We start from the raw sequence: 24,083 nt of genomic DNA on the forward strand, positions 1-24,083 counted from the left end.
CAGGGTTTCACTGTAAACCCTCCAAAAGCTTGCTGTTTGTTCTTTTCTTGGACCTATACTTATGGAACATTTGAAGAAGTGTACTTTTGTGGGGAAAACCATATCCCCACCAATCTGTCTGTAGGCTACCCTTCCCTGGTTTATTTGTCAGAGGACATGAGTAGGAAGTTCTGTCTCTGAAGTGGTCCAGCTGCTAACAAAGCCTGTTTGTATTTTTGTGGGTGCATAAATACATGTACATGTGTGTATTACATGTGCATATGTGTGTTTTTGTTAGGTATATAATTAGACACACATATTTGGTATGCTTCTAAACAGAACAAATGGTTGCATTTTATGGACACACTCAAATCATACTCTGATATCTTATTATGTCACAGAAATGACCTTGACTCTTCAAAGAATATGCCTTTGAGATGGCAGAGTCAACCATTTATTTCTTTGGCCATTTGTTCTCATCAGCAACTTCATTTGACCTCACTGCTCTTCTAATAAATCCACAAAGGAGCAATGGCACGTAAGAAGATGAAATCAAGAAGAGGGGACTGGACCTGGCAAAATTTATACTGAAGAAATTCATGTTTCAAAAAGCACAATGATATTGGGGGGGACATTTTCAAATTATCTCAAAGAGATTACCCCAAAATAGAAAATTTTTATGGGGATGAGGGGGTTTTTTTGGGACCAGATCTAAGATTTCTTAGGGGACTTTTGGTCAATAAATTTTCCTTACTGATGAAGATCAGCACCTGATTTATAGTTTTTAATTTCTTGGAGGCACTGAGAGATTAATTAACTTTTCCAGAGTCATGTAATTATGGCAGAGGTAAGGTTTGAATCCAGTTCTTCCTGATTTCAAGATCAATTTTGATGCAAACTTTATCATCTCTTAAAAATCTTTATGAAAATAAATCATGCATATACATAGAGCATACCTAAAGTAATGTAATAATAAAACATACTAATTTTTGTAGACATTATTCTACAAACTGACAGAAAAATAAAGTTAATATAAGCTCCCATTTTGTTTATTATTTGTTAATAACAAACAAAAAAGGTGAGGAGGGATGCAATTTGACTTTGGAGAAGATTCCATGTCAAATTTAATCACAAATATAATGAGTTTGTTCAACAACCTTCTAAATATCAATGTTAAGAGAGGCATCAAAAAAGAAACTATATGATCTCCAAAGGTCAGGGTCAAGGAGGATCTTGACACTTACACAAAGTTCAAATAAGAAAGGAGCTCTCCATTAATGTTCACCTTGTTCATTATGAATAAAATTGTACCTTAACATTAAGTACTCAACAGTGTCTCAACAAAGTCCCACAGTAAGAAAGTCTTGCAATCTACAATAAATAAATTAATAAGCAAACAAGCAAATGAACAGAAAGTGTATATGTCTTGGGTGACTTGCAGTTGGACTAATGGTTCATTGAAATAATTTATGATCTTAACATGATACCACAGCAAGCCAATAAGCTGGAACCAAGAACTGAATAGGAATATAAACTAGATTCCATTTGAAAAATTAGATGCAAATCTATATAAATCTATATAAAAATATATAAATCCATGATCCAAAACTGCTTTCCTGCAGAAAAACCCAGCTTTTTAATGTCAGTATTATCCCAGTTATCTCTATTTAACTGAATATGTTGCAATTCCACTAACTCAATATAATCAAACTTTTAAATGACCCAGAAAAGCAATGGAACATATATGGCAGATATGAGTAGTCTGGAACATATTAATGACACACATGCAAGAGGGGAACTATATGATATCATTCAGGAAACATATAAGAAAAAAATAAAGTCAATATAGAGAGAGAATAAGATAATTAGTGAACAATCTAAGTGTGATACTGATCTCTGTGAAATACTAACAGAATATCAATGTCTCAACAAAAAAGAAAGTTCTTCTCTAGAGGAATAATAGATGTAAGGACAAGAATCATAACATAAAAATTATAGATAGGTTGCCATCCATTCCAGTGGAGGAAGCATACACACCAGTGAAATCACAGCATCAATATGAAATAGAAATAAGTACCATGACTCCCACCTTTTCAGTGTAGAGCCATTTTTGCTCTGTATTATATGCCATATAAACTGTATATTTAAAATACTTTTACAGGAAAGCTTATCTCCAGGGACATTGCACTCTATTATTCTCTACCATCAATATAAGAATTAAAATATTCTGAAAAAAAAAAAAAAAACTCAGTGGAAGTTCTAAGAGGTGCAATTGCAGGTGTAAAAGAGTTAATCTGGTGAGACTTCTTGGAAATAGAATGATGATAATGGACTTAGAAATAGGTCAAGTGGTAGCTTAGCCTTGTGTCTCTGGATGACAGAAAGAAGGGCCCAGATGTCAAAGAAGTTGATTGCACTATAATATGTTTCAGGCAAACCCGCCAAAATTGTGTTGGCATACTCCCATTTTGATACACACATCCTAAGGAGAAGATGGTCTCGGAGCTAGTCATAGAGCAAGCCTGAGACTATTACACTTAGCTCATCGTCACCCAGATTTGGAGTCACAACAGCTAAGTATGAATCCCCAGCTCTGTCACTTCGTAGCTGTATAACCCCTAGCAAGTCTTGTTACCTCTCTGAGATCCCAGTTTCCTCATCAATTAAACAAAGGACTTGGCCCAAATGAACTCTAACATCCCTTTGAGCTATAAATCTATTATTTTACTATTCTATTGGTATAACACATGCCAGGAAACACCTGCAATCTACAAATGCAGCTATAGATACACCAAAAATAAAGAGAAAACCTGTAGTGTGGTGAAAAGAGCACAGGATTTAAAATCTGACCTATATTTAACTTTGTTAACCAAGGTTTTAATCATCTATAACTTGCTAGGAATCATACTAGTTGTTAGGAATACAAAGATAGAAAAGAAAAAAATTATTTCTATCCTCTAAGAACTTAAATTCTACTGTGGATTTGCAACCTTCCACAGATAATAATTCGAAGACAGAAAATACTAGTAACTAAAGAATTTGGAAAAGGCTCCATATAGGAAGTGACTCTTTGGGGGCATGTAGAGTTCTTTCAAAAGTAGTTATACATATTTAACATATATATATTACTGCTTGCCATCTAGGAGAGGGGGTGGAGGGAGGGAGGGGAAAAATCGGAACAGAAGAGAGTGCAAGGGATAATGTTGTAAAAAAAATTACCCTGGCATGGGTTCTGTCAATAAAAAGTTATTATAAAATTAAATTTAATTTAATTTTTAAAAAATAAAATAAAAAAACAAAAATAAAGATCATCGTGTCATCTACCTCATGGACTTGTTATAAAGATCAAATAAAATTTTATCTATTGTTCCTAAAAAAAAAAAAAAAAGAATAGTTATAAAGGGGGAAATAAGAATATGGCAACAGTGAAGGTTTTTAAGTATGAGAGAAAACTGGGCTTAATTATAGAAAGCAGGGGAAAACTCAGTAAAGAAAGAGCGATAGCAAGAGAGAGCATGAAAATGATCAAGGGAACAAGTCCTTAGGAAAGAAAGAAAGAGATGAGATAACAGGCAAAAGTAGAGTGCTTGTTCTTAGCAAGGTATTACTTCTTCCTCCAACATTAGAGCAAAGGAAAAAAGAACAGGAAATGATGTTAAGAGGGTTTGAAATATGAAGTTAATTAATATATGTTTTGCATGACTTTACATGTATAATTGATATCATATTGATCACATTCTCCATGGATTTGGAAGGGATGGGAAGGAGGAGTAGAATTTAGAACTGAAATATTTTTAAATGAATGCTAAAAATTATAAATAAATAAATGATTTTAAAAATTAAAAACTAAAGAAAAAAGATTGCACTAAAATAGAAAATTATGTGATTAATAAATACTTGTTAATTAATTGAATGAAGATCTCTATTTTTTCTATCAATAGAAGGTAAGGATCTTTCCTGAGGGGAAAGAAAGGAGTGGTATAGAGCTTGAGAAGAAAAGTTTTGGAATTGACACACTGGCCAGAATTATTGAAGCAAGAATAAAAGAATTATCATACATCAGTGAGGGCTCAGTTGATATCTGATATTATATAATTGTAGTGAATATATTTGGAAGTCGTGTGACTTTTTTTGAGGAGGGAAAAATGATAATACTATATTAATTATTGTCCTTGACATCAGATAGGGAGAAGGAAAGACTAATCTGTCACTTGGCCTGTTGCTTAATCTCTCTTCTCTATGCTGCCCCCAAAAAGTCTCACCAGGTTAATCATTATATTGTAATCCCTCTTTGACTTGCCACTGATTTTTTCCCCCATAATCTATTCATTTTAAGATGTCTAATAGGCATTATTTGAGATGTGAGACTGGAAGTAGGGGAAGAAATCAGGGATGGATAAGTTGATCTTTCTGATAACTATCTTATACAGATGATAATCAAAAGCATAAAAGCTAATAAAATCATAAAATGAAATGCTATAAAGGAAGAAGTAAAAAGGGACCAAGGTAGTATCTTGTGGTGATCCTCATTTTTAGAGGACATTAAGGTCCAGAGGCCAATGAAGCAGAAGGAGCTTTCAGATGGTAGGAAGAGAACCCAGGAGAAAGTAATGTCACAAAAACTTAATATGAAAGAAAAGAGATTCATCAACAGTGTAAAAAAGCTTCAGAGAAGTCAAGAAACTTTTAAAATTATCATTAATTTTGATCATCAAGAGATCATGGTAACTATGGAGAGAATAATTTCAATTGAATGATAAAATTAGAAGGCAGATTGCAAAGAGTCAAAGTTTGACATATGCTAATATTTCCTAGAACACCAGTCAGAGAGAACTATTATAAAAATGATAAGATTCTTAAATATTTTTAACTCCCAAGAAGCAATGTTCTCCATATTTGTAAGATAAATACCTTATTTTTTAGACCATAAAATAAAATTACTTCCAAGCTGGAAATCCATATGAGGTTCTTCCAGGAGAAGAAAACTTCATTAGTTTTCTATAGACAATCCTAAGGAAATGAGTTTGTTCTAAAGTTCAGGATCCTCTTGGATACTTTCCAAGGTCCCTAAAAAGAGATTCTTCTTCTTGTAGGTGATGATTACTTCACATTAAAATATCACTGTGTTGCAGCTATGTCCTCTGGATACAGGACTGTAGTTGTTGACTCTTCAGAAGAAATGGTCATTGATTCAACTGCTGCACCTTCCATCACAAGCAGCTCACTGATGAGATTCTTGGCTCTATTACCCACCCATTTTTCTGTCTGATTGGTATTAGCTTCCACTGTGACTCAGTGGTCAAATTCAACCACAGAGCAGTATTCTGGGAAACCCACTCTCTCCTCAACCACAATTGTTGAGGAAGCTGGTGTTGATGAATGGAAAGCTACTACCACAGTTAACAGAGTGAAAAAAATTGAGCCTTTTCCCAGCATTGTAGAGGCTGGGTGTCTGCAGAACAGTCAGAAAAGGAAAAAGAATGGTTTCTGTATTGGTTGAGTGACTTTCTCTAGCACTATCCTCAGCAGTATGTGATTAAGAGCAAAGAAGAAAGATGGTGGGGATTACCCAGCATTAGGGTTTGGCCGGGCAAGAACAGGAATGTAACAAGAAGGAAGGAGATTCAAGGGCAAAAGGGATAATATATAATTGAATTGACCAACATAGCATCAAGACTATGAAGGGAAAAAAAGGAGGCTAGAATATAATGAATAAGGAGACAAGACAAGAGCAGAGGGACTAGAGAACGCAGTGAAAAGAAAGAAAAGATTTAAGAGTAAAGCAGAGAGAAAGATGGACAAATAAAATTAGATTCATAGAGAGAAATTTCTGAATTCAAGATCATAGGGGTAGATCAGCTATGTGGACTTGTGAAATATAGGAGGAGTTAAGTGAAGTGAGATTCTCACTCACTAAGATGGAGGGAGGAGGTAGGTTCTGTAATGGGAATTTCAGAAACTGATGTATTGAAAAGGTGTATGGTATTCAATGGGACACATGAGCATATTGGAATTGTTAAGAATGGAGGGGTTGAATTGAGAGGGAAGATAGGAACCACATACTAAACCCATAGGACTATAGATTTAGGTCAAGAGCAAAATTTAGAAATTATCTAACCTAACTCATTCCTTTTACAGATGAGGATTCAGAAAGAAAGTATGAATTTATAGTACATGTAAGATTCATGACCTTATCACAAAATGGCAGGGGGATTATGTATATGCAAGTAGAAGAAGCAGGGAATCAATAAATATAGTTCCTCTTGTACTCTGAGTTCAGACTTCAAAGGCCTATCTCTATTAACAATTATCTATGAGGCCTTAGGTAGGTCACTCTACCACCTAAGGTTTGATTTTTCTCATGTGTGAAAGGAATAATATAAAATATATATTACTTAGCCTCACACAGTTATTGTAAAAAAAGAAAGAAAGAAAAACACTTTGCAAAACATGAAATGCTATCTAAATGTGAGCCAATATGATTAGAAGCAGAGATGGAGAGGTTACATGCCACAGTGGAAAAGACACTAAATTTGGTTTATACTATCTATGGGTCAGCTAAATGGTCCAGTGGATAAAGTTTCAGGCCTGAAATAAGGAAGATGCATCTTCATGGGTTCAAATCTGGTCTCAGACACTTGCTGTTATCCTTTCATGCTCAAAAAAGACCAATGACATCATTATGTGATGCATAATATCTTGACTTGCTCATTAATTAGATTTAAGTGAGGCAGAGTTGCACAAAGTCTTCAACTTCACTCTATCTTTCTGAGCCATTGAAGTCCATTGGCAAAACAAAAGTCAAAATGCCTGGCAATAGCCTAGGATGCATTGGATGACCTTGGTGTCTTTAATGTCTGACCAAGTTCTAAATCCTTCACTGTGCCTGCTTTAGCAGCCTTCATGACCATTGGAACAAATTAGTCTCATCTGCCTATTCCAAGGATATGTCTTCTCATGGTCAGAGTAAACATCCCTTTAACCCACAAACAAATTAGAGGCTTGTAGGTTACCCTCACTCTGGTTTTAGCCCATCTGCTGAGACAGTTATTTGGGGTATACATGAGAATTGTGTAAAGGTTTGAACAAACACAGCTCCAAAAAGGGTTCAGCAAGCCCTCACACCAGAGGTGCTAGTTCTTTCTGTACATCCCATATACCCCAGATATTTACTGACTGTTTGCTTAAATTCTTTATTTGTAAAATGAACTGGAGGAAATGGCAAACTACTCTACTATCTCTATCAAGAAAAATCCAAAACAGAGTCAGAGAAAACAACTCTATAACAATATCCTACAAATTATCTGAACTGGGAACTTCAGCTTCCTCATATGTGAAATAAACAAACTGGTTAAGAATCCCGCCAAGGTCCCTTTGAGATACAAATCCCATAATCCAAGAACTCATCTGCCCTTTCAGTTTCACTACTGTTGTGAGGAAGAGAGAACAAGCAGAGAACAAGAACTCATGCAAAAGACTAAAACACCAATCAGGACCTCAAAGTATGACAAATAGAATGTCTCCCTCCATCAAAAACCTCATTGGCTTCCTCCTTCCTTTCCCCTCCTACTCTGCTGTATCACACTCAGAATATCCTGAAGGAGCTCCTGTAGGGATCATTATCATCAATTATTACTTTGCCTCTCCTGCCTACCTTCTCTTTCTGCCCAGGATACTGGCACAAACAGATACACAAAGATGCTCTTCCAGCATAAACACTTATTGTCCCTCCTATGCCATCTCTGAAGTTCCCTTGTATTGACTTCCTTCATTGTTCCATGAGACAGAGAAAAGAAAATATTCAGGATCTGGAACCACTGAAATTTTGAGGACAATAAAGGGAGGTAATGACCAGGTTGAGATATAAAGATTAAAACGCATAAGAATGAGTTTTGAAGTGCAGAGAGGGCAGAAAGGGAGTCAGAGGGTAGCAACAAGATTTTAACAGAGTTATAGTCAGTGAGACCTAACAGCAAGATGATGATAAGGTCTTTGAAATCACTAAAATTATAGGAAGAATTGTGGGGATTTTGAGAAGAAAGAACCTGCCACAATTTGGGGACAAACACAGAGGATTTGGGGAAGCAGATTCTAGAAAGAAGGTAAGGAATATCTAAACCTACCTACTTTAGTCTTACCAACAAATCTACCTCATCTAGGCATCCCAAGCTTAAGCCATCATCCACACATGGTTGTGCATGTTTGGACTAGATTTCCAATTTAGGAAAAAACATATTTGGTCCAGCAAGAGGATGAGAACTAAAATGATAAGGGTTTAGTTTCAGATTTGTAAGTTGGACAAGATGAGTTAACAGGATTGTCATTACCTAATAGGTCATTAAATTTCTCATTTCCACAACCATGATTTAATTTTCTTTGTATCCCACACATCACCCAACAGCTTCACAAAGCAGGCGCTCAATAAATGTTGGTTGAAAGAAATTAATTAATGAACATATGGGATTTTGCCATTTATACTTCCTTTGTTTTTCTCTGTCAGGATACATGATTTTCCTGTAGCTAAGTCTGGGACAAGGAAGTGGGCATGAGTACATGACGTCTCTGACACCCCCACTTCCTGGATCTGACAAATCAATGAGTAAAATGAGGCCCTTGGATGAGATGTTCTCTTAAATCCCTTCCAGTCTAACAGTCTATGATGTTATATTGTGATATATTTCTGACTATCTCCAGCATCTTCTCTATCTCACCGCTCCCTGCATCAGACACTCCTGCCTACACATCCTTCAACCTACAGCACCTCAGAAGTTAGATGTAATACATCCCATATTCTCCACACTAAAATGAGGCAACTGTATTAATAATTCACATGCTGAATGCCTCCTAAAGGGGTTATATCCTGTCAGATCAAGTAGCCAAGGGGAAATGCTCATAACATTGTGCCTCTTAATAATAGCACTGCTTTCTCCAGCTGCCACTTCCAAAGAGGTGGACTATCCTCTATCACCAACAATGCTCACAATTTTGGTTTGTTCATTTCCTGTTGACACACACCTACAAGAATCCTAAGTCCTTCAGAATTTTCACTTTTACTTTTTCTATGATCCTTACCACATTTGAGATATCTTCTGACTTCCAGTTCTGGTAATTGTTATTCAAGAGAAGAGTAGGCTGATGACTGGATGACAATGTATGACCAAGTACCAACTGCAAAAAATTAAAATAGAAGATTTCCCCCTTGATTTCAAACCTCTGTCCCTATCCTCATGACAAAACCTACTGACCTGTACAATAATCTCCTCCTTTCCTCAATAGCTCACAATCTTCCTCTCTATCAACCATTTCCCATCATCATTATTGGCTTCTTTAATATACCTACTGATGATACTTTTGGTTACTGACTTCACAGGCCTTCAACTTCCTCAACTCCTTTAAACATTTCAATTCTATTTTAGTCACCCCCTAGACAACTTAGACTTGGCCACCTCTCAAATTTCCTTTTCACCAATTAAACTGACAAAATCTTGACCTAAAATTCTTTTCTCTTTCCTATAACTTCCTGTCTTTCCACTGCTTCTACCTATTAATTCTTAGTAAACTTACTGGGTTTTTGGGGGGGTTCTTTCTGTGGTTTTCCATTGATTGTAAGCTTCATGAGGACAGAAATTATTTCTTTGTTTTTGTCTTTAAAATCTACATGATGCCTGATAGATAGTAGACATTAAATGCCTGTTGACTGATTGTTTTAATCTCTATCATTTCCTTTATTCTCTAAAACTCTCCTATTTTCAAAGTTCATAATCTCTATCTGGGCTTCACAATATTTGACTCATCCATTCTGAGTCCTGTGGGCATTTACTTTAAATATATGTTCACCACCATTTAAAATTAATGTATTCCCAGTACTTATAAAATAGAGCTCAAACTTCTTAGTTTGGTATCAAAGACCCTCTACAATATGTCTCTATTCTCTTTTTCTATCCCATTGCATATGATTCCTCAGAATAGATATAATGTTCCAATTTACCTGCCCTGAATATCCCTTGCTGATTCCATATCTTTGCTCACACTCATCCTATTTCTGGAATGTCCTCCCTCCCTCAAGCTTCATATTTATCTGTAGAAACCCTATCCATCTACTAAGGTGATTCATTTATTGAAGTTCAAAGAGTTGAAGTGACTTATTCAAAATCATATCTTACCTTAGTACTTTAGTGATCAGTATTAAATCATAATATCTCTTAGTAAATAAAGTTTAGAAATTATTGAATGTGGCCAAAAAAGCCCATCATCTTGGACTACCTTCTTACAGAGGATCATGACATCAGGGAGGTGAAGCCATGATTTACAAGTGAATTGAATTTAAATGACAGCTGTGCAATGTCATCTGCCAAACTTTTCCCTCTGGAGCCAGCTGAGTCTAGTGACCAGATATAGATCAGGAGGACTAAAGATGGCCCTGGATACAGTGGGAAACCTTGGCTTTTTTAATTGAAAGTCTTTAACAGGTCTCAATGTGACTGAGACAATATCTAAGTAGTGATTAAAGCTGGAGAAGAAATGAGGCAGAGAGTAGCCTCTTTTACCTAGTCAAAAAAAAAATTTTTAATCAAAAAAGAGAAATAACCCAGGCACTTCAGATTCACCAAAGGTCACAGATGTAGGATTAACAGAAATGAGTTCATTTAACTCAACTCCCTTCATTTCACTGATGAGAAAACTAAGACCTAAAAAGATTTGTTGATTTGTCCAAATAGATAAATGACAGAGTAATATTTGAATATAGGCCCTCCAACTCCAAATTCAGGACTATTTCCCCTATACCACATCGTTTCCAATTCCATACACAAATCAATCTGTCAATAGACATTTATCAGGGACCCCAGGAGCAGCTAGGTAGCTCAGTGGACAGAACATTGGCTTAGAATAAGGAAGACACATTCTCATGACTTCAGCCTCAGCTCTGTGATCCTAGGCAAATCACTTAACCCTGTTTACATCAGTTTTCTCATCTGTAAAAGGAGATAGAGAAGGAAATGGTAAACTACTCCAGTATCTTTGCCAAGAAAATTCCAAATTGACTCATGAACAGTCCAGTCCATAACTGAAAGAACACAGTGGCAGCAAAGTACATATGTGTCAAGTTCAAACTAATAAAAGTAAATAATTTTAGAGAATAAAGGCAAATTTGAATCTATACATGAAATCTTTGTTTGAATTGATAATCAAGTCAATCATAGATTAAGCATTTTTTTTTTTTGCTATCAATGCCTCAGCTTACTTTCATCTCCATCTTCAATATCTTCATCATTCCCCATCCAGGAAAAGCTCATTACCAGGAAACTCATTATCATGGAGACTGTGCCAGTTTACCTAGTAAGACCTCATCAGTACTCTCAATTGGTTCTCCCCCTCTGATTGGAGGGCAGAGCAAAAAATTTCGCCCTTAGCTTCCTTTTCCAGAAGTCTTAAAATCTAGTCATCTCCATTAGCACTAAGTGCTATGCTTAATTTCTGCTCTACCATCATCATCATCATTCTAACCCTTCTTCCAGCTATCATTTCTTCCCTTCCCCATCCTTTTTCAACTTAATTTTGAAACTCATCATCTTCCCCCCAGTAGATTGTGAGTTTGTTGAAGTTTTTTTTTTTTTTTCATATTTGTATCTCCAGCTCTTAAAGCACATAGTAAGTACTTGACAAAAGTTTATCATAAACATTTAAGATGTGCCCAAAACTGCCTACTAAATGGTATTGGTGGTTCATTCATATCCAACTCTTCATGACCCCATTTGGTTTTTCCTTCTCCAGTTCATTTTACAGATAAGGAAACTGAGGTAAACAAGTTTAAATAACTTGCAAAAAGTAACTGTCTGAACCTGGATTTAAAATCAGGTTTTACTGACTTCAGTCCTAGAACTCTAACCACTATGCCACCTAGCCTCCCAATGGGTATAGGAAGACAAATACAAAACAGTCCCTGCCCTCAAGCCACTTACATTCCTTTGGAAGATGGAGAAGAGGAAGAGATAAAACTTGCTGACAAATTACAAAAGCATAAAGTAATTTCAGGAAGCATGCTAACAAATTGAAGGGATCATATTTACTACCAAACCTATTTCCTTCCAACTCTCTATAAAAATAAAATATTAAAAAGTGAAAAGATGATATTCCTTTGGGGACACTTGAGGCCAGGATTTAATGTGTAGCACAAACCCTGTCACTTTAAGAAAATGTCTGGGATTGCTAAATGGCCCAGCCCAATCCTGGTCAACACAATGAAACATTTTCCTTTAGATTACCTCATTCCCAGGAAATAATTATTTTGGTAGTCACTAGTAAACAGTGCAACACACTTGAAAAATCAGCCCTTTTTGACCCTGAAAGACAGTGGTTTCTCAGGCACAGTTGAACCTAACTTTTCTATCCAAATTCAACAAGGACAGACGTAAATGGTGTCTTATTCTTGGACTGTGGGTTCCCAGAGCCAGGCCGCACTTCAGAGCTCTGCCAAAACACCAAGGCAGACACAGCCGGTTCATTGTATCTCTGCTAAATAAGAATGTAGAATTAGAGGGGGGGTGGGAAATAAGATTTCTTTTCTGGGCTAGAATATGAAAATTCCATAGATGCCCTAGCAACTACTTCAAACACTGCTCTCCCAGATGAAAAACAACCACCACTTCAGACTTCAAGCGTGTTCAGTGCCAGGGAGAAAGCTGGCAAAGCTAGGAGCTAAGTGATAATTCTGGACAGGGCTTTTAAGGCCAAGGAAAAGGACTTGGATTTCCTTCTCTTGGTTCTAGCCAAGAATACATTTACTACTCCTCTTTTCCTACATCTAGTGAAAGATGGTTCCGAAAAAAGATAGAGTGCCAGCCTTAAGGACTTAAGGAACTGAAAAAAAATCCTATCACTGATGCCTATTGGTTATATGATCCTGGGTCAGATACTTAACATTTGCAACTATTTAAAACTGGAAGTTGCAGAAAATATGCTTATCAGGGAAGCTTCTGGGAGAGCAACTTGTAAAATTTTTATATGGCCTTTCTAAGTCTGAAAAAGCTTTTTATACTGAGGCAGTTAGTGGTATAGTAGCATTAGGCTGGAATCAGGTTACTACTGGAGATGTGACCCTCAGCAAGACACTTATCTACTATATGCCTCAATTTCCTTATCACCTAACATCTGTCTTGTGCACACTAAACACTTGAATATTAGTTAAATTGAATAAAATTAAATTGACTCTTCCCATATCCATGAACAAAGAACTCAAAAAGTGATGGTTATATATTTACACCTTGGTAACTAGCAAATGCTATAAGTCAGGGCTTGATTTAATGTTCTGTCAACTCTAAATTTTAAGAAATTGATGGAATATTTAGAAAACTGCACATGTTAGACCTATATAGCATTTGCTGTCTTGAAGATGGGGTTGGGGAGGAGAGAGGAAAAAAAATTCAGAACACAGGATTTTGCCAAGATGAATGTTGGAAATTATATTTGCATGTATTTAGAAAAATAAATACTAAAAAAAGTGATGGAGAAAATGTTAATAATGCCCATTGGAATTAAAAGCATTTTTTTCCAAAGAGCCTGTTGTTAAACATTTACCATTCTGAACACATACACACACACATACACACACACACACACACACACACACACACACAATGTACATATATACACATTTATAGGCATATCTTTATATAGTAACAGAGATGGAGATAAATAGATGATGCTAAATTAACATTTAAAAAATTGTCACTCTTTTTTTCTCAGAAATATTCCAAAACTTTCTATTGCCTATGAAATAAATTCTAAAACTTTGGCATAGAAAGTACAAACATTCTCTTCTAGTTTCATCTCATCTCTACTTACCCAAAATTCTATCCAAACTGGACCCTTTAGTTCTAGATTCCAAATGTATTAACTGTGTTTCATTCCATCCCCAAATCTCCCCCAGCAGGCCCTCACCAATGCTCCCAGAACCTAGTACAGTGAATTTCACATAGAAAGTAATCAATAAATATCTCTTGAATAGATAGATGTACAATTGAATAAATGAAAATGAATGAGTCGGCAGATGAATGAATAATTAAATATCAGAAGAGTTAGCTATCATCCATATAAAATTAAAAGGGAGGGAGAGAAGAGAATAGTAATTTATATATAGTATATATAGTCTACTATGTGCCAGACACCAAGCTATGCACTTTTAATAATTATTTCATTTGCTCCTCACAAGAATCCTGGAAAGTAGGTACTATTCTATTAAAAAATAACACCAGTGATTCTATTTTTGTCTTTATAACCACTTTGTGAAGTTAAGTTCAACTCCATGTGAGTCATTTGATTTTGGTGATTTCACAAGATTAATTCCCCTCCCCAGTATCACACAACAAGAATATTCCTTTCTCTCTCACCTGAATGTCTCCTGAACCCTTCTGCCAATAAGAAACCAGGCAGCTCAATTCTTCCATCCAATTTATCCTTCCCCCAAATTGCATATTAACTATATAGAAACCAGGGTTTGAGGTCTCTTGTGCTGCCAACAGTCTTGGCACCAATTTACTTCTGCAACTGCATGTCTTGCAAAAGAAATTGCTTGTCCAGATAATTCTCAGTTTCTTTATCTCTTTGTAAGAGGCTATTATTTTACAGTTGAAAAAACTGAGAGAAACAGAGGATGACTTGCTCAGAATGTCTAAAGTCAAATATCTACCTCACTACCTATATACCTTTTTTTGGCTCATTAACATCTCTGCTAGTCAAAAATCAGAGAAGAGGCAGAGCCAAGATGACAAAAAGAAGCCAGGACATTACCGGACCTCTGCCCAGTTTCCTTCAAAGTCAATACTAGATCAAGCCTCCAAATGGATTTTGGAGTGATAGAACCCACAAACATTCCAAGTGAAACAATTTTCCAGCTTAAGATATCTTGGAAGGACTTCAGAAAAGATCTGTCTCACTTGGACAAAAGGGAATGTGAACCAACACAGGCACAATCTAGTGGGGGGCTCTTAGCCAAAGTATAGCAACTTTGGCCACTTTTTTAAGTGGCTCAGCAGGCCAGTTGAAATGTGCAACTCAACTACAGAAGGCAAACTATGAGCCCCCATATCTCGGCATAACAAGAAGCACTAGGCCAGGTCAACACAGTAGGAAAGCCTGCAGTATTGCTGGCCCCAGAGTGGAAAATAAGTGAGAGTCCCCTGTCCTTCTGCAAAAACAAAACAAAACAAAAAAAAAACAAGTTTGGGACAATATCCCCTGTGCTCTAGAACCAGAGCTCAACTTTTAAAAGGAAGAAAAAAATCAAAAAGAGCCCAGACCATGGAAAGCCTCTATGGCAACAGGGAAGATCAGAACACAAAGCAGGAAGAGGATAGCAATGGCAAAATGTTTACATGTGAAGCCTCAAAGGGGAATATGAACTGCTTTAGAGATCAAAAGATTCTCTTAGAAGAGCTCAAAAAGAATTTTCAAAAATCAAGTAAGAGTGATAAAAGAAAAATGAGGAAAAGAAATGAGAACTATGCAGGAGATTTATGAAAGTTTGGGCAGGGTAAGGAGGAGGTGAGGGGAACAAATAGTTTGGGAAAGGAAGCACAGAAACTGACTGGTGAAATGGAAGGAAAAAAATCACTGAACAAAACAACTCCTTTAAAAGTACAATTGGTCAAATGCCAAAGCAGATTTTTTAAAATTAACCAAAGAAAATAATCCATTAAAAATTTAAAATGGACAAATGGAAGTGAATGATTCAATAAGACACCAAGAATCAGTCAAACAATATCCCCTCAAAAAAATGAAAAGATAGAAGAAAATGTGAAATGCCTCACTGGAAAAGCAACCAACATGGAAAATAGATCCAGAAAAGATAATTTAAGAATTATTGAACGACCTGAAAGCCATGATCAAAAAAGGAGCCTATAAAGCATCGTTCAAGACAAAATCAAGGAAAACTTTCCTGATAGCCTAGAATTGAGAGGATAAAATAGTCATTGAAAAAAATCCACCACGCACCTCCTGAAAGAGACTGAAAGATGAAAACTCCAAGAAATATTGTAACTAAATTCCAGAATTATCAGATCAAGATGAAAATACTGCAGGCAGCCAGGAAGAAACAATTCAAATATTGAGAAGCCACAATCAAGATTATCCAGTACCTAGCAGCTTATACATTAAATGATTTAAGGGCCTGGAATATGATATTCTGGAAGGCAAAGTAGCTTGGATAACAACCAAGAATCAACTACTTAAGAAAACAGCATTATCTTTTAGGGGATAAGATGGATATTCAATGAAATAGAGGATTTTCAATCATTTCTGATTTTTAAAAAGACCAGAACTAAACAGAAAATTTGATCTTCCAATACAAGACTAAAAAGAAGCATAAAAAGATAAATAGGAAAAGAAAAAATATGCTTTCTAAAGGTTAAAATGTTTACATTCCTATATGGGAAGATGATTCTTATAACTCTTGAAAAATGTAACTTTCTCATGGCAATTAGAAGGGGTATACATAGGCAAAAGGTATGGATATAGGTTGACTTTAATGTGATGAAAAAAAAAAAGAAATCAAGGGGTAGAAAGAGTCAGGGAAGAAAGGTCCCTATGCAGTCCAAGATCTTTAGCACCCAAGGATCCAGTAAATTGATTTCCCAAAGTCAAAAAACCCTAGGAGTCAGATAGTCCTTAAGACAAAGGTGAAGTAGGGGATTATGAGAGTGAACCAAAAAAAAAAAAAAAAAAAAAAAAGGCTTGGTAGCTATAGGGTATGCCTGGCCTTGACCCTGGACCCTTGAGTCATTCTAGGATATAATCTGAAACTAGAGAAGGCTTTATTTTCTTATTTCAATTTAAAAATTATCTACCCAGGGAAAGACATCCATTTGAGATTTACTTTCCCCAAAGGTCTAGAAAGTTCTTAACCTTTTTTTGTATCATTATACCCCTTTTGGAAAGTCTATGGACCTCTTCTCAGAATAAAGTTTTTAAATCATTGAAGGAAATGCTAGATTTCAATTAGAGATTAATGACAATAAACATGTATTGGTTGCTATCTAAATTCACAGATTCCCAAAAAATCTGTGGGCCCTAGGTTAAGAACTCCTTTCTAGGAACTTCTTAGACAAAGGTTCCCCAAAGAATTCTAATTCACTAAAGAAGAGTGTAACCTTAGTTAGGGACCTTGTAATAAATTGATTAGACACTCATCTAATATTTACACCAGAGTGTAATATATATATCTAACATCTAGGTATGATGGGCTGGCACTTTACTGCAGATGTCATCTTCAATAAACTACAGTGGTAGAAAGTCATTTGTGCTTGATTTCAGCAGCTTTAAGAAAATTTTGTGACATGATGAACAAAGTTGCGGAAACCAAAGTGGAAAATTGGCATCTCAGAGATAATCTGAAAGATACTATTCAAAAATAGAACTGAAGTAATCTCCACCAAAGGCTAGGAAATAGAATGTTGAAAGCATTTTCTGTTTATGAACCCAAAGAATGATGTTTTACTAAATCTAAATTGTGCTGTATTTATTTAAGGAGTTAGCAATAAACAAAAGTCATAAGAATCCACTCACCAAAGTGACATTCTTATAAATGATAAGACTGCTCATTCCACATTATGATGGAAAATGACAGAATGGTGTTTATTGTGATTAAGACCTGAAAAAAGAGAAAGTATTAATTTTATGTTAAATATATATATATTATATATACTATAAACCACATTATCCTTTTTGATGTTTTTACATATTTTTTACATTGCAGAAGGAGAAAGAGAAGGAGGAAGAGGAGGAGGAGAAGAAGAAAAAGAAGAAGGAAGAGGAGGAGGAAGAGGAAAAAAAGGAGGAGGAAGAAGAGGAGAAGGAGGAGGAATAGGAGGAAGAGGGGGAAGAGGAGGAGGAAGAAAGAAGAAAGCAAAGTTAATGAGCAACCTGACTTTTTCTGGCAGTGCATGCAAAATTCTGCTCCCATTGCATCTCACCTTTTTCCTGAAAGAAGAGAAATAGTTATGTTTTATCAACTTTTTCTACAGGCTCAGGATTGTTCATTGTAAATAATCTCAATTTTGCTACCTATGAGTAATGTTTTTTCAGTTGCATTGTTGTTATTTATATTACTCTCCTAAGTCTGACTTCATCAATTTATGTCTTCCTAAGTTTCTCTGAATTTTTCATATTTACCTTTTCTTATGATGCAATAGGATTCCATTACAATCATATACCATAATTTGTTCATTCCTTCTTAAATTGATGAGTATGGTTTCCAATTGTTTTGAGTTGTTTTTTTTTTTCCTGCCACAAAAAGTGCTGCTACAAATACATTGGCATAGATAGAAACATTCTGTACCGACCAAATTAGAGTTGAGCATTCCTCGGACAGCTGGGATTTTGAAAACCATGCAAAATCAGACATTTTTAGATCTTAAACAAAGACAATTCAAGGCAAAGTCTTGATTTTTAATCTATATACCAGAAAGCCTACAATCCAGCATATATACACATATTTATATCTTAAATATAAAACTATATACACATATGAATATATGTGTGTGTGTAAACATACACATAAATGTATATATCTAACACATGTGTATGTTATATATTGCCTTCCTAATGACCTTAGAAGACTATAAACATGTGCCATTGAACTTCCCATTGCTGAAAACAATGCTGTTCTGTGTTTTCTCTTTTGTAATCACTTTGTCAGGCAATTATAAAACATTCAATAAAGACATCTTGTTATTTTATAGTGGCATCTGTTGCATCTGGCATTTGGATTTTTAATTATTTTTATTTGTTTTTTTAATCCAAAGATCATATCATTAATTTATTTTGATTCCCCACCTCTTTTGCTATGTATCTGAATGAAATGACTCTTTCAAAAAAAAAAAAATCGAAGCCACCTTTAGGGAAAAAAATATTTAATATAATTAGCTGTTTAAAATATTGTCACCTGAAGACTATGAAGGCAATTCAAGAAAGGCAGTCAAACAATGCTGAAAACTTGTATAGCTTTGGTTTGAATATTTTATTTTTCATAATAACTTTTTATTTTTTCAAAATACAGCCAAAGAGAGTTTTCAGCATTAACCCCTGCAAAACCTTGTGTTCCAAGTTTTTCTCCCTCTCTGCCCACCTCCCCACTCTGCTAGACAGCAAGCAATTCAGTATAGATTAAACAGCACAATTCTTCTAAATATATTTCCAATTATCATGCTGTTCAAGAAAAATCAGATCAAAAAGGGGGGAATGACTAAGGAAAAAAACAAGCAAACAAACTAATTAAAAAGTTGAAAATATTAAGTTGTGATCTACATTTAGTCCCCATAGTCAGATCCCTCTCTGGATGCAGATGACTCTCTCCATCACAACTTCATTGGAATTTGACCTAAATACTTTAGAAAGGACAACAATTATTTGAATGTATAAATTCTGGTGTACTTAAAAATTAATTTGTATTTAAAATTCACAATACTCTAAGCAGTATCTCTAAATAGGATTGTCTCCCTAGTGTTGCATAATTTTAAAAAAAAGATATAATGTAATCTTTAACTGATACTAGCATATGTTCAAACCAAGTTATAATAGATATTATCTACAACATTGTTACTGTCCAGGAGAGAGGAGGAAGGGAAGAAGAATGATACTATTTGTCCAATATTATTTGTTAATCCACAGGGCAACTAAGTAGAAAAATGGATAAAGCACTGGTCCTGGAAGATCTGGGTTCAAATGTAATCTCAGACACTTGCTAGCTGTATGACCCTGGGAAAATCACTTAATCAATACTGTTTACCTCCATTTCCTCACCTGTAAAATGAGCTCGAGGAAGAAATGGCAAATCATTTCAGCATCTTTGCCAAGAAAATCCCAAATAAGGTCATAAAGTGTCAGACATAACTGAAGAACAACTAAACAACATTTGTCAAACCATATAGAGGTACAGTGAGGTTTGTAATAATGATATTTAATTTTGGTAGTGGGCAGGGGCATTGTTCAGGAGATGATTTAATGGTGAGCTAGGTTTGTTTAATTTTTAGCAATTTTTAAAGCAAATTCTTACATGACTTGCAATATGTATCACTAAAGGGAGTAACCACATCAATGAGACCACAGATCCATGAATCTAGCAAAGTAAGAAATTATTGTTTTCTATTGTGTTGTCTATGAGTGGAAATGGGCCAGGAGAAGGCAGATGCAAGGGGATGTCTAGGAGTGCAGGAAGTTTGCAATGAGACCACAGATCCATGAATCTAGCAAAGTAAGAATTATTGTTTTCTATTGTGTTGTCTATGAGTGGAAATGGGCCAGGAGAAGGCAGATGCAAGGGGATATCTAGGAGTGCAGGAAGTTTGTTTGAAAAAAAAAAAAGGTAGGCCCATATGAAGGACTTATATACTAATAGCACACAAGAAATATTATGTATTTGTATGTATATGTATGTGTATGTGTATATGTATGTTATGTAGATAAATGTATGTGATGGAGATAGAGATGAAATCTGGACATCCCCTAGTGGAGTACTATGACCAAATGCTCTCAGGTGGTTATAGTCCTAAAAAGGAATCAATTGTAAACAAAGGGCAGAGGGAAATGGAGAAAGTGGTTTCTGTCCTGTGGAAAATATACACATCTGAAACCTTGATGTTATCAGAGTTCTAAGTTTAAAAAAAAAACTTAGTGATTGTCATTTGTTACAACCCCTGAATAAAAGTTAGATGTCAATCACTAAGTATCTATTGAACAAGTTCTTGTCACTCTTGTGTTCTACTACCCACTCCTTTTCTATTAATCTCCCATGCTCCCAATTCATTTTTAATGTATATATATAGTGACCTCATTTAAATCCTCCTGCAAGAATCTTTTCACAAATCCCCTTACTGCTAGTGCCTTGCCTCTGATTATTTTGGATTTATCCTATGTATAACTTAACCAGAATTGTTTATATGTTGTCTCTCCCATAAGATTATGAACTCCTTGAAAACTGGGATCTTTTTTTGACCTTTCTTTGTATCCCCAATGCTTAACACAGTGCCTAACACATAGTGAAATTTTTTTTTAGAGGGGGGAGACAATCAGAGTTAAGTGACTGGCCCAGGATCACACAGGTAGTATCTAAGACTGGATTTTAACTCACATCCTTTTGATTCCAAGGCCAGTGCTCTATCCACTGTGCCACCTAGTTGCCCCATAATAAACTCTTAGTAAATAAATATCTATTGATTGATTTCTCTGCATAAAGAGGGGCCACCTTTCCTGATCATTTGTCTCTTTGATGATGTCTTTTATTCCACCATGCTTCACGGTGGTGTGGAGATGATGTTAGATTCTCTATAGCTTTTTATGTTTCCTTTTTTTAAGGGTAAGAAGTGTGTCTTAAAGATTTAAAGGTTGAAATGACCTTAGGCACACCTGAATGCTGAAATAGGTTAGCATGTATTGCAGTGAGAAAAGCGCTGATTCAGGCATTGGAAGATAAACCTTCAAATACTGCCTCTGCTGCTTCCCACCTGGGGGAGCTCAGGCAATTCACTTACCATCTTACCGCTATAAAATGAGAGGTTTATAACAGCTGACTTCTATATTATTCTCCAGTTTTAAATCTATAGTTTGGCAGAGTGCCAGAAAACTAAATCAGACAGATTAGAATGTAAGCCAGTTTAGAATTATTTCTGCAGCAGAAAATCAGAAGTAGTTTGACACGCACCCTAGATTTTTAAATTTTTTATTTCATTTTAAATTTATGAGATAAAACAAACATTTCCATTAGTTAGAATTCACAAAAATAAAAAAAAATGATTGCACATGAAACTTCAAATCTATTTTATACAATTCATTATACCTTTTAAATAAAAAATAAAGTTATCATGTAAATTTTTTTCTTTTTTTTCCCTCTCCCCATATCCTAGAGATGGCTACCATCAGATACAAAAATATGTGTATATAAACAGATATAGATATACACATGGGTATATATGTATATACATATATATGTGTGTGTGTGTGTGTATAAAATCATTCTATATATACTTAGTTCTATTTATCAGTTTTTCTCTAGATGCAGGTGACATGTGATAGTGAGCTCATTGATTTTAGAAAAACATAGAAACACTTGCACAAAATAACAAAGCAAAATGAGATACAGTGACCATAATGTTGTTTTAAGAACAACTTTGAGTAACTAAATCATTTTGACTATTTTATAAATGCCAAAATTAAATACAAAGAATATATGAGGAAAGATATTGTAGATTTTAAGAAAGCAAATTCCAAAGAGATCAAAGAAAGGATTATCTGTGTCCAGGAGCTGCAGGGGTAGTAAAGACCAAAGCAAGGTTAACAACGGTTTAAGAGTGAGTTGTATTTTTTTTCAGAAGGGAGGGGAGGGGGTTCTTAGATAATTGATACTTACATGCAATTGTAGGCAGAACAGGAGTCAGTAGAAACAGAGAGAACAAAAATGCTGATGAGAGAAGAAACCTGTTAAAGGAGAAAAAAAATTTTTAAAGCTGGAAAGGGATTCAAGTCAACAACTCAAGAGGCATTTAGTTGCCTATTATGTGCAAGATAAGAGGCACCATGACATAGAGTTTAGGAATCTAGTCTCAGATCAGAGGAGGATCCAAATCCTAATTCTGGTGGATGGTTGTTGTGTAATACTGGACAAGTCTTTTAATGTTTCAGGACCCCTGGGCAATCCCTTAAAAACAGATAAGTCTGAGGGGAAAATATGTGCTGGTCACTCAGGGTCTCTGCTATCAGAAATGATGTCAAGAGAAAAGAGAATTAGTCTTAGGAAAATGGAGGAATTTCTTCCTCAGAACTATGAAGAAAAGAATGAAGGATAAATATATATAACATAAACAATATTTTAAAATAACATAAGTAGTAAAAAGTAGAAAAAATTCAAAATGGAGAAGAACAAAGTTGAGTATGTCCTTGTTGAAGAGTTGGATCTTCTCATTAAGACTAGGGAGAAGCAGAGATTCAGTCAGAACCATGAAGAAAGAAAAGAGGTAAAATCACTGAAGATGATCAAACAAGGAGTCCATAAAAGGTGAATAAATTTTCAGGCAGAAATGAGCACCATAACAACAATAGGAATTTTTAGTGCATACATTCAAACTGGTTTCTTACCTCTTTTAGCACTTAAGAATGTGAGAAGAGAAATTAGATAATAGAGTTTACCCAACTCACTGCATAGGCCCTGGTGTTATTATGTGGTTAGTATTAAAGTTTAGTAACTTTGCACCTTGAAATATTTTTGTTCCCTCTCTGCTACCCACCTCTTACCACTCTGCCATTTATTGCACAAGAAATGACACCTATATCCTTAACTGGCTGCTACCCAAGGACTCGCTGACAAATTGGGTCCATAAGGCCGATGTCACTTGGGAAAAATAAGCTATTCTACAATAACAGAGAAAGGATGAGCTCTAGGCAACATCTGTATTTTCTCTTTTCTTTCTTTCTTGAATGTCACCTACTCTAAATTCTTTTATTCTTTTTTCTTTATTTCTTCTTACTTCTTACTGAGTCAGCAGTTATATTTTCTTATAATCTAAATAAAGTCTTTACCATGCTACAAATAAGTTATTTCTTTTTTTTAAGCAAAGAGAAAAAATTCTAGGAAGTAACTCCTCTTTCTGATAAATAGCATTTTTTTGACATGAGAAGTAAAATACCTATTCGTACTTATACCCTGTGTTATCACAACTTTGCATATGGCCCATCTCACCTTCATAGTTATTTACCATCAATAGCATCTATTTCATTACCTGTGTTGAACACAGTTCTGCAAGGAATTCAGGAAGAAGACTTTTTTCCATCCACAAATTCCAAAGGAACCCATTGGCCCTTAATAGGTTTTTGACAATAGATTTTTGTTAGGAAGTTAGTTTGTTTGTCTCTTTGTCATTCATTCATGACTATGCAGTCATTTTGTCAGTCAATCAGCAAAATCCATGTTGCTGAGTTCACAAGAATTTCATAAAGAAAACTTTTTAAGCTATTCAATTACCTGTGATATATTAGTGCTAATTAAATGAAGGAATATAGATACATTAACAGATTTAAATGCTATTTATTCACTACATGTGTGTATATAAACATGCTGACTA

The sequence above is a fragment of the Antechinus flavipes genome, chromosome 3 (genome assembly GCF_016432865.1).
Source record: "Antechinus flavipes isolate AdamAnt ecotype Samford, QLD, Australia chromosome 3, AdamAnt_v2, whole genome shotgun sequence".
Lineage (NCBI taxonomy): Eukaryota > Metazoa > Chordata > Mammalia > Dasyuromorphia > Dasyuridae > Antechinus > Antechinus flavipes.